This window comes from Oncorhynchus kisutch, linkage group LG10 (assembly GCF_002021735.2).
Source record: "Oncorhynchus kisutch isolate 150728-3 linkage group LG10, Okis_V2, whole genome shotgun sequence".
Taxonomy (NCBI): Eukaryota; Metazoa; Chordata; class Actinopteri; order Salmoniformes; family Salmonidae; genus Oncorhynchus; species Oncorhynchus kisutch.
The window spans coordinates 26339248-26351603 of NC_034183.2; the positions used below are offsets into that span (position 1 = coordinate 26339248).

At 38.7% G+C, this 12356-nt stretch overlaps 1 protein-coding gene across 3 annotated transcripts in view; it reads right to left on the reverse strand.

The window, feature by feature from the left end:
• The window catches only part of LOC109897960 (F-box-like/WD repeat-containing protein TBL1XR1), a 45047-nt gene extending 37534 nt beyond the window's left edge, over positions 1 to 7513 (reverse strand). For 2 of the 3 annotated variants that reach the window (XM_020492661.2, XM_020492659.2), the window contains exons 1-2: positions 7215 to 7482; positions 268 to 315 (exon numbers count right to left, since the gene is read on the reverse strand). The gene's annotated coding sequence lies outside the window, so the exon portion shown is untranslated. Of the gene's footprint in view, positions 1 to 267; positions 316 to 7214 lie in introns of all 3 variants that reach the window. The other variant, XM_020492662.2, reaches the window with a different exon arrangement.
• Positions 7514 to 12356: the final 4843 nt, after the last annotated feature.

A 12356-nucleotide genomic window follows, 5' to 3' on the forward strand; every position in this document is an offset into this window, starting at 1 on the left:
GGCACGTTTTTCAAGCAGCACATTTTGCTCACTAATGACCTAAAGTTACAGTGATCATTGTGTGGGTGCAACAAGTCTGCCTTTCGCTATGAGGCACGAGGTTCATCACCAATAGCCCCCTTCATTCCTCACTCATAATAAAACAACCTGCAACAGCTTTGATAGTACAAGCAGGCATTTATGAAAATGTTTGTTAACGCAAAGACTCAACATTAGAGATTTACCTCAGACATCAGCTAGTTTATAGAGGGAGGTTAGTGTGCTTACCATGTGCCCGAGTGTCATTCAGATAACTGACAGTAATCCCTTTTCAGTCTGAGGACAAAGAAGAAAAGAGATGCTGATTAAAATCTATGAATACACATTAGAAAACAAATGCGATGGATCATTGGCACAGTGGTGGAAAAAGTACCCAATTCATACTTGAGTAAAAGTACAGATACCTTAATAGAAAGTTACTCAAGTAAAAGTGAAAGTCACCCAGTAAACTACTTGAGTAAAAGTCAAAGTATTTGGTATCTAAATATACTTAAGTACCAAAAGGAAAAGTATGAATCATTTCAAATTCCTTATATTAAGCAAAGTGGACGTTACCATTTTCTTGTTATTAAAATGTACAGATAGCCAGGGGTACACTCCAACACTCAGACATCATTTACATTTGTGTTTAGTGAGTCTGCCAGATCAGAGGCAGTAGGGATGACCATGGCTGAATTCCAAACCTAAATACACACCCTGTCCCCTCAGCCCTCAAATTAAGTGGACACTTCTTATGACGTCTGATGAGTATACACTTGCAGGGCATGGGATTGCATGTCTACTTATATTAACTATATAATTATTAATATACAGCTACTATTAATTAGCTAACTAAAGTTAGCCTGCCTAGCTACTTCTGAAGAAGGAAAATGTTTTATTTCTACAATTTCCAAAAGCTAACCAAACAAAAACATAATTACTTTTATAAGATGTGTTTGTGCATTAGTAGCACAATTTCTAACTTATTTACATTCGTTTTTACTTACACTTGTATGTTGACTCCATATTGACATTTAGGTTTTAAGTTTTGGCGGACATTTCTTAGCAGATGTACAATCTTCGCAAATTGAATTATGGGGTGTTTCAGGCCCCAAAGTGAACATAATTGTACACTCGCAAACTCCATTAAAAAACGAGGGCTGAGGGACCTACGTTGCAAACTTCCCTTGCTATGCTAATCACTTGGACCGACAACAAATATGGCCGCGGAGATTCCCCAAGGGCATAGGGCTGAGGGTTTAGGGACGAGGGCTGTCTACTTTGAGTATGAAACGCAGCCCATATGTTCTCTTGATAAGTACGTGAATTGGACCATTTTCCTGTCCTGCTAAGTACTCAACATGTAACGACTACTTTTGGATGTCAGGGAAAATCTATGTAAAAAGTACATTATTTTCTTTAGTAATGTAGTGAGATAAAAGTCAAAGTTGTCACAAATATAAATAGTAAAGTACAGATACCACAAAAAACTACTTAGGTAAAAATACTGTAAAGTATTACTTAAGTACTTTACACCACTGCATTGGCATCATACGCAGCCTTTAGTGTAAGGCTAGCCTAACCCACAAACAGTGGGACAATCAATTATAATCTTCAAGTCTGCTTCTCCATACTACTTCTGCAGACAACATCATAGCAAAACATTTGTTTTGCTAAATTACAGCCATCAGATTTGTCTTTAATTATTAAGCCGTAGCAGGATGGTCCTTGATACCCAAATCAGCAAATAGCCTAGCCAAAGTAACACAGTTTCAGATTGAAAGGTGCTAAGAGAGGAGAGCCTCTTGCCCATTTGATGAGAGTCAACACAGTAGCCTATACACCAGGGATCACTTTTCATTAAAGATTTAAGAGAAGTCGTAAGTCAACGGTTGTCAAACTTTTTGACCCGCGACCCCCAAAAAACAGTGGTTCGAAGCTTGCGACCCCCACGCACGTACATGCACGCACAATCGTTGCGCAAATGTAGCCTGTCATTACAGACAAAAACGCAATGCATACAGAACTAAACTTTTACACCTGCATTTTTAGCTGAAAGTCATTCATGTTAGTAGCCAACATAAACTAGGGATATCATGTCACTTCTCTGGAGTCCAGAGCAAGCAGAATCATATGGCCTACCTGTATGCAGCAGTGGTTGCAGGATCGGAGGGAAAGCATGGTCTGTCTGCACTGCACACTATCACTTTGAAGGGCTGCCTGCCCACATAATGCTTGTTGCCAAGTGGGTAGCCCTTTTCTTCCTCACAAATACAATAATTAATTCACCAGAATGTTACATGTTCATCCCATAATATTGAAGGCAGCAATGTTGCAGCTATCTTTAGACGTACAGCCAGTAGCCACCCATACTAGGCCTATCTGACATATGAACATCATCAATGAAATTGGGGCATAGCTTTTTACTGTTCTGGCAAATATGCCTCCGTATTAGATTTTTTACAAGTATTTTATATGGATAATATAAACGTAGACCTACTCTGTTTTTGTGAGGCAAAACCACAGAATCTTAAGCGAGTCCTTTCAGTTCACTAATCTGATATATGTGCCCACCTTCGAGCACCTATGCTGATGACTGGTCATTAGTCAAAAGTTTTTTTATAATTTTTTTAAACAATTTTGTGCAATACTCTAGGCCAGGGGTAGGCAACTAGATTTAGCCGCTGTACTTGGGGACAGATTTCCTAAATTAGCCCCCCAAAAGTTTTTGCTGAATTCCTGTTGATTAACAATTATATTAGAAACCAGATTAAATAGGCAAAGGTATATAACATGCAAATGGCAGGCTACATGTAGACTATTAAAATATGGATGAAAATTATATACTTTTCCTATTCAGTTTCACACTCGCGATGCCCCAAAACCACGACCCTCTTTGACAACCACTGTTGTAAGCGATGGCCTATATGAGAAAGACCTAAGAGCAGAGGAACTCCTCATCCTTTCCTTCCCCCCCTGTTATTGCAGCACATATCACATTCCATAGTAGAGTTTCTAAGATGGGGAAAGATAGGCTAGGATTACACTGGGAGTACAGATCCTGGAAATGCTTAGCCAGGCTACTTGGCTCAGCGCTGGAAGAACGAGATCCCACAGACCCAGCATGTCATTAAATGGCAGTTTAACATGTTTGCTAGCTTGCTGTATTTTCAAATGTTTTATTGTAGCCTACATTCTGCAATGAAGGCAATGTACAATATGTGGGAATTAGCCTAATTCCCTCATTCTAGAATCTAGACCTTTGCTCATCATTCACACTGTTTCTATCGCATTGTACATTGTACATTCAACAATCATTAGGCTATTTAATGCAAAAACTACATTTAGTAGTACTAACAATGGACATGAACAATTCATTAGGTCACTGTTAAACTTGTGCAGCACATCTTTGATACACATGGGCCAACAATCTAGTCACTGTAAAAGGATTGGTCAATAACCACCCTCCACTTCCCTCCCAAGTCCCAACTCCCTTTCACAGTCTTCCTTGTGACCAAGGGTGAGACAGAGCTGTTTTCACAGGCCCAGCGAAAACTGCAGTGAACAGTTTAATTAGGCCATCCAAAACCAGAGAATGGTCCATGCCAAATCCCTGATAACTTTAGTTAGATGTAATAGATAGCCGTGCATGGAAAGCGAGTCATTGTGCTCAGGTTTAGGCCTAAATCAAACAAATAAAGGTTATAAGGAGCTTCCTTATTCCATTCCACTAGCACTTCATTAGCCAACCTTATATTAATATTGTGAAAAAGAAAACCCAGTTAATATAGGCCTACTCCTAATTTATAACAGTCCTAAACTCAGTAACACACAAATCGGTTTCACATGTTTTCTCATATTAGATCAGACGTCTCATGAAGTTATGTACACCATCTAAAAGACCAGCCAATGTAAACACAGCCTTTATCCCCAAGCAGGTCACTCTTAGCTTACTGCTACTTAAAAAGAGTAAATCTGCCTTTATCCTATTTGGCTGCAAACAAATGTTTTGAACATTGGCCTACATTTTATGTGCTCCCAAAAAAAGCTGCCTCCTCCTCCATTGATCGCTCTGCTTGACCAACACAATCATTCTTCCCAGCGTGTTTAACTATTCCAGTGAAAATCTTTAGAACCCATTAAGGGAAATGTGAGTGGAGTATTCACGTGACAGATGTATTTGGAATGTTACTCTTCCCTTAGCCAACACCCTAGTAATAGGCTTACCCATTTGCACTGTTCAAACCTGTCTCAGTGATTCATGTATTGGCTAAATCCCTGCTTTGTGTGACTCTTCAAACGTAGTGCACTGTAATGTAGGCCTAGTCATGAATCTCAAATGTATGTTATACAAATAGTTTAGGCTAGTTTGGGCAAACGGAGTGAAATATCAGTTGTGTCTCCAATATTTTCTGACACAACCAATTAATAAATTAACTTTCAAATATCTAGACCACTTATATGGCACCAGGCCAATTCATAACAAATCAAGTTTGGGCGTTTCTTAGTGTAAAAATCATACTTAACATCTGGAAGTATAAATATATATTTTTCACAAAATTGTTTAATTAAAACCTGTAAATAATGTAAAGAAAATGTATTATGCATGTGTAGGTTGTAAACTGTGTCACAAAACGTCTTACTTACAGCACAGGAAAGATATGCCTTGGGACAAAAGGCATCCGCATGCTTCTCAGCCAAAACAGTTCTTAAGAGTTTGTGCATATATTATGACAAGAATTTTATGCCGTTTTTGTCCATTTTGGACTTCAGTGAGGGTTTTTCGGCTGTTCGGACACACAAACATTTTTCTAGGAGCAAACTGATGTCCGGAGCCGAAATCCACGCCCCTTCGCCAGAGATTGGTCAACAGTAGGGATTCTTCAATAAAGTCTGTTGTCATTCAACGAGAGACGACTCATTTTCATGCACATTTTTCATTGCGAAATACTGCACCAAACATCTTAGTTAGATATAAAATTAATAACAGATTTCTTGAGTTATGTTAGATAAATTCTGACTATTTTGAGGAAGTGTATACTGGCGTCTCAAAAAAATTGATAAACGGCACTTTTTTGCAGCTTTTTCCTCATTTTTCAAGCAAATGTCTTTTAGGGAGTATGTGAGCACACTCGTTCGGTTCGTCTTGCCGACTTTGGCAAGCCGCCAGCCGAACTGAAGCATGCTGATGCCTTTAGAGGCACTACTCTAAAAGTGGTTGGGTGCTCTAGGCTCCGGGGCATTCAGAATGTTGAACTTGACTCTGGGGTCACAATACACACCATGTGACTAGTGATGTGACTAGTGTCAACAGGGAGAGGAGAGGGGCTGCTGTTTGTATCATTGGGCTCCCCAGAGGAAAAACAAAGAGAAATGGAAAGGTCGATAACATAGAGCCTGGCACTGATTTATATTAGCCAGGGAAGAGTTAACTTCACATCTCTCTGTGTGTACACATTAGACCTTTTTGATTTATCCTAACCCCCAACAAGGCTTAATCATTCCTTCCAAGCTGAATCCCCTTCAGATTATTGTGGAGAGGTCAGCATTATTACTATTAGGCCTAGACTAAGCCTCACTCCCTCAAATATGTCACTTGATTTCCCTCAATGGCTCAATACATTATTTTGGCTAAATAAGGCCAACCAACTGTCAGATAGCCTATTGGTGTAATCTTATGTTCAAGTACTCCTTGCAAGAAGAAACTTATAAAACTGTCTAGCCTAACTGTAAAACGTAGGGCAAAACATTCCAGGTTTCCCACAAGTTTTTCCAACTTGGAAGCTCACATGAATTGTTTTGGACATTGTAAATGCGTAGTTATGATGATTCCAGGAGCTTGGCGTATCAGGGAGTTTCATCAGTAGTCCCAAGTTTCCAATAGCACATGAACACACAATAAGACCTAGCCTGAAGATCATAATTCTGACTGTATTTCAATTTGTAAATGACTATCTCTGACAATATGTGCCATTTAAATTAAATATGGGTTGGTATGGGAACTAATAAAAGATGATTTAATATTGATGTCTTGTTCTGTCATTGTCCTGGCAATCTAGCTATGAAACAAAGAACTGCTGCTGTAGAACTGAAATCCACTCATCCTTCCCATCCCCCACATGTTCCTTCAGTCTACTGTCAAGCACCAGTTACATAACTGTGCTACTCCACCACTAGCTACATAAGAGTGAGGGTGAGACATTGTTTAAGCGAAACGTTTCCATAGCAAATACAATAAACTTCATGTCTATATGAAATATGAATATAAACAGGTGTGTAAATCAGATAATTAACTGGACTAGTATTGGGTTATAAACTTTGTTCTATTGTAATTATCATAGATACTTTCACTTATTGAATATTCCCATAATATAATACAGCAGTGGTCAGACTGCACTATTCAGGTCAATATATTTTTAAACAAGAGCTAGGCTTAACCTACAAAATGTCAATTAAAGACTAATTCTTAGGTTAAGCAATACAGCAGGAAAATCATATGTGTAGCCTATGTAGTTGGCTAGATAACTACATAACCTTACTAATGATTTCCTGGATTTCAACTAGGCTATACTGTAAGGAAGTTGAGCTAGAGTCGTCTGGCTTTGACTCTGGGTTCCCCTCCCCCACACTCATGGGTTGAATTGTCAATAAGCTCTGATTTTGTTCCTTTATTACATAGAAGTTAACATATGGCTAAATACATCATTCCACATCCCTTTTATGTACTTAGCAACAGTTAATGGTTGTTAACGTTAGCATGTTTATGTGTGTCTAGCTATGTATCACAACAAACCTTGCACATCACACCTAGATTTGTGGCCACAAATCTGCGTTTACAACCGCTCAGATGGTCAAAGTGTTCTAATGGTTTATCTAAAATATTTGGCAGTGATTATCATACAGTTAAAAACTGGCTTGTAAACAAGCAACTTTACAAACCCTGTGAAGTTGTAGGTAGGAACAGGAAGCAAGCTGCTAGTCACCACACGCGCGCACACACACACATACACACATTCTTTCGCGCGCACACACGCTTACGCTGCCCATCCCCCACCCTGTTGAAATTACCAAAATAAACATTGGTGACAGTGAAATAATTGACCATAACGACCAACAAACAATAGTGTACAATGAATGCGTCTCGTAGTATATTTTATATTACATCTAATCACGAGAAAAGCCAAGAAAACACTTACTTAAACTGTCCAGATCACACAACGGGTGCCTTCTCTGCTGTGCTCCTTATATGGAATCTCTTCCTCCACCTCTATTTTCTAAAATATAGTCACAATAAAGAGTTATAAATCTACTCCGAGATGGCGGCTTGATAGTTAAAATCCCAAATGAGCGATGTGTTTTGATTACATAAGTGTAGCATTTGATAAATCCTTAAAAAAATTAGATTGAAAAGCAATTGGGATACATTGTAAGGTTGCTTGCTTGTGGAGAAAGAGCCAAACGGTTCAGAACCAGCCAACGGCTTCAGATACAGAAACACTGAGGAGGTGACTCTCCAGGCAAAAATGAGGCAGGCCTAGGCAATTCTCTGCAGTTATGTAGAAACTGTATGAAGGACACAAAAATATTGAAATGGGTGTCGCAGTATAAAATAGTGTTTCATGTACCTATATAACCTAGCTAGTGTTGTTGAAATAGCATTTGTATAAAATACACATGTAGAGCAGTACACACATTTTTATTCTGGAGAAGTCTCAAGATGCAAAAATCTAAATAAAAAAGATGCAAATATCTCAATCATAACTTATCACATAATAATACTAGCCTGAAGTGGGTGATGTTACACATATGGAATGTTCAAACTTCTGGGGTGAGTTCAGTTTGATTCAACGTTGCGTGACAGTTTGTAATGAATGATACGTTTCCTCAAAACGGTGTGCGCTGTTCTTCAACAGCCTTTCGGGTACTTTTTCGCCTGTTTGGTGGGTGTGGAGAGGTGTGGCCTGACCAATATGGGTGTGACATTTGAAATCGCAAAACTTGTGCAGCACACCATATGGCAATCTCCCACCTGGGCCACCATAATCACAATGTTTATCAACTGGTCATTCAGTACTGTACTGTTTCCGTTGAATTCAACGTTGCGCACCGCTCTGTTGTACTGAACATAACCCAACTGTTTTGTCAAGCTATACAGCTAGATGGTTAAGCTAGCTACTAAGTTTTCACATGTCAAAATAAACATTTGGATCGTGTTGTTCACTTGTAGCATGGTTCCTACGACTGGGAACACAACTATTTTTGGAAATTAAAGTTGGCAGATTTCCCCAAAAAGCAGCCAAGCAAAAGGCATTGCCTGCATGAGTAGGCCTAAACTGCAGTAAAATGAGGTGGCATGTGACTGCCAGGATGATGTAGCACACCGGTAAACTGTTTAGTTAGCTAGCTATCACGTTAACCATCTATTCTAGGCAGCTAGATGGCTGTCTACCATATTCCCATCTATCTACAATGGGTTGTTTATGAGTTTGACCTGTTAGAAACAAGATGTTCCAGCCCTAGCCCCACAGAGAAAAACACAATAGTAATGAAATATCCAATGTTGAGAATAATGAAGCCTGTCCTTGTCTAATTAATCTGGTTGTAATAACGTATAAATAACAATCAATAGTCCTAACCATTGGTCATAGTAATGCTGTGAGAGCAGGATTTCTGTTAGATTGTGACATTGGTGGGTCCATCCTTGCGAACATTCTATTTTTGTTTTACTTAATCTGATGCTCCGCCACTTCCCAGAATGGTGCTTGTATAATAAAGCAAGGTCACTTAATGATTCATTAGTTTTCTATATAGGCCTAACACACTGAATATAATAGTATATTATAAGGATACTTACTGTTAGACCAATAACACCGCTTCATGTATTATGTAGTCTACACTTACAGTACATGTACAATGTTTTATATGCATTATTATAATCATCCAGTGGGCATGCTCATTTTGCACACCCGGAGGATACAGGTCTACATGGTGTTGCAGAGTTTTCTGTTGTTTGTACTGTAAAGCCCAGAAGCAGCGAATGCTGTCACCAACTAAAACATGACAGGTAAGGAAAAATGACAGACCAATAAAAATATCAATTGTTTCTCTAACAAATAACAGGCAACACCATGACACTGTTCAATTTGCCTCTGATGCAAATGGCTGTTGAATCAAACAACAAACGGGTGACCGTTGCTATACCAATTTGCCCAGAAGCCCAGAATTGCCCAGGATCCCATCCCTAGTCGGGATAGTGAAAAGATTATTGTACAAATAAAAAATAAAGGATACTCTGTTAAACCTGTACAAACAACAGTGTCTTCCTGTTTCACAATTGGCTCTCATAATTCTCATTGGTTGAAAAAATGAATAATATTACACTACTTCACATCCCTGCCACCAATGTGTTTGTTTTGTATTATAATACTGCAAGGTAAGAGAGTAGGCCTAATACTAAGCATGAGGAAAATCAACATTTTTAAATGATTAGTCCATTTAAGCTAAATTGTCATTATTTCGCCACTATAGCTTATTTATTGCCTTACCTTAACCTTACTACATTTGCACACACTGTATATAGATTTTTCTGTTGTGTTATTGACTGTACGTTTGTTTATCCCAAAATCAAAATCAAATCAAATCAAATGTATTTGTCACATACACATGGTTAGGAGATGTTAATGCGAGTGTAGCTAAATGCTTATGCTTCTAATTCCGACAATGCAATAATAACCAACGAGTAATCTAACCTTACAATTCCAAAACTACTACCTTATACACACAAGTGTAAAGGGATAAAGAATATGTACATAAAGATATATGAATGAGTGATGGTACAGAACGACATCGGCAAGATGCAGTAGATGGTATCGAGTACAGTATATACATACATATGAGATGAGTAATGTAGGGTATGTCAACAAAGTGGCATAGTTTAAAGTGGCTAGTGATACATGTATTACATAAAGATGCAGTAGATGATATCATGTACAGTATATACATATACATATGAGATTAGTAATGTAGGGTATGTAAACATTATATTAAGTAGCATTGTTTAAAGTGGCTAGTGATATATTTTACATCAATTTCCATGTGTAACTCTGTGTTGTTTGTGTCACACAGCTTTGCTTTGCCTTGGCCAGGTCGCAGTTGAAAATGAGAACTTGTTCTCAACTAGCCTACCTGGTTAAATAAAGGTGTTCTCAACTAGCCTACCTGGTTAAATAAAGGTGAAATAAAAATAAAAAATATATAAAAAATATAGCTTTCATGTCACACATGAAACCCAACAGGTTTAGGTAAGGGGGATATTCAAATGTATTTTTTGCTTTGTAGGTTGGAATTACAAAGACACATTCTATTATTGGGTGAACAGGCCAGTAAAGGAGAGGATAACTGAGGGTAGAGAGTAGAGACAGGATAAGAGAGTCTCTGGAATCAAAGCGGGGGAGTGATGAGAGGCAGAGTAGAGTCTGAAGCTCCTCTGGGCAGAGGGCTGCCACTGTAATGGCCATTACTGAATACACCAGGGAAAAACAAGTGAAGAGTGGAGGGGGGAAGAGGGCCAGGAGGAAGGCTGTTATTTTCAGGTATCTTACCCCTCGCTGCGATCTCAGGAGAAGACTATAGCAATAGTCTTCAGGAATCCCATGGCCATATCGTGATGTGTGAAATACTGTATGATAGTACCTGTTATGTTGCATAAAGTATAATAAACAAAGACACAATTTATAGTCCAATACTGACACCTGTTTGGGGAAGGGGGGATTGATGGGCAAGTGTTTCAATTGTGCAGTATTTAGCAATCATACTAAGAGGTCTGGTAGCAGCCGTTGTTGTGATCTGTGTAGCATGAATGGATTTGCATGTGTGTGTGTGTGTGTGTGTGTGTGTGTGTGTGTGTGTGTGTGTGTGTGTGTGTGTGTGTGTGTGTGTGTGTGTGTGTGTGTGTGTGTGTGTGTGTGTGTGTGTGTGTGTGTGTGTGTGTGTGAGAGAGAGAGAGAGAGAGAGAGAAAGAGAGAACAACGTAATGTGTCAGTGAGAGGGAGAGAGAGAGAGAAAGACTTCCACTTTCCTTTATCTACTAATGAGGTTTCAGTGTCCCAGCTCAATAGATGTAGCCCCTAGGAGGTCTCCACACCATTGCGTGACACTGGCCATCTGAACAGCATAGCTAGTAGAGATACCCATTGCTGTTAAACCCTGACAATGCCAGCCATTGATGACATTGCAACCTCAAGCCTCCTCCCCCACTGCCAGGGAGATATTGCTTCCTTTTCAAATTAGGTTATCTCTGCCTATCAATTCTGTGTGATGGTACAGAATTTGACTTTGAAATGTCCGTGGTGTCTAGATCTGTCTGTACACAGCGGAAGGAAATTATCTTTATAGGGCAAGGACATTTCATTTTCTGCATCAGAAATAGGGATGTGAGCATATCCTGGGTTCTAGCAAATACATTTGTTTTGTCATATTTCTTTATAAAGGCTCAGTAATGAAGATACTGCAATATGGTATAATTTGAGTGTAAGCTAAATCATTAAATATTGAAACTCCTGCTGTAGGTAAGTAAATAAATTATTCAGGAGCACAACCAAGTACTGCTTGAGATGGTATACTTTGCTTCCAGTCAATATGTGTGGAACCTGGGCCGTTCTGGTTCTGAATCGATTCAAACCTCTGCTCATTAACATTTACAAATTACAAATCTAACTCGGACAATTAACTGTCCTCCAGAGAGAAGACACAATAAACAACATGTTAGTGTAGAAGGGAGAAGCTGCCCTTTATTTGAAACCAAAATATTACAAGTTGGTAATAATTTATACAATTTGCATGTAAACCGTCCTGTGAGATCCATATTTATCTATAGGCATTTATGTTCATTATACATGAACAAATGGGTTGTGTTTTTAAAGATAAACCATTTTTTTGTTTGCAGGTTGTTAAATGCTTTGTAGGTATGTTGTTTTAGTAGTTTAATACAGTTTTAACATACAACTCACCATCAGTGTAAGGGAGTTAGAAATATCTCAATATTTAAACTTTGTGTTGATGTACATCTCATTTAGACTATGAATACAATCCCAAATCAGATAAGGGATTTAAAAAGGCACCACAACCATGTAAATCAAATATTGTACACAGAATATTTTTTCCTGTGTTCTGAGGGGTGGTGGGAGAGAGAAGTGTGTGTGATCGTCCAACCCCTCCCTCGCTTTTACTCACCCATGCAGTCTGTCTCAGGAGTCAGAACTGTGGTTTTGGCAGCAATGGAGAGGCATTTATTTTAGAACATGTTACATAATGTGTAATTTAGTATTTTCCCCATTTCA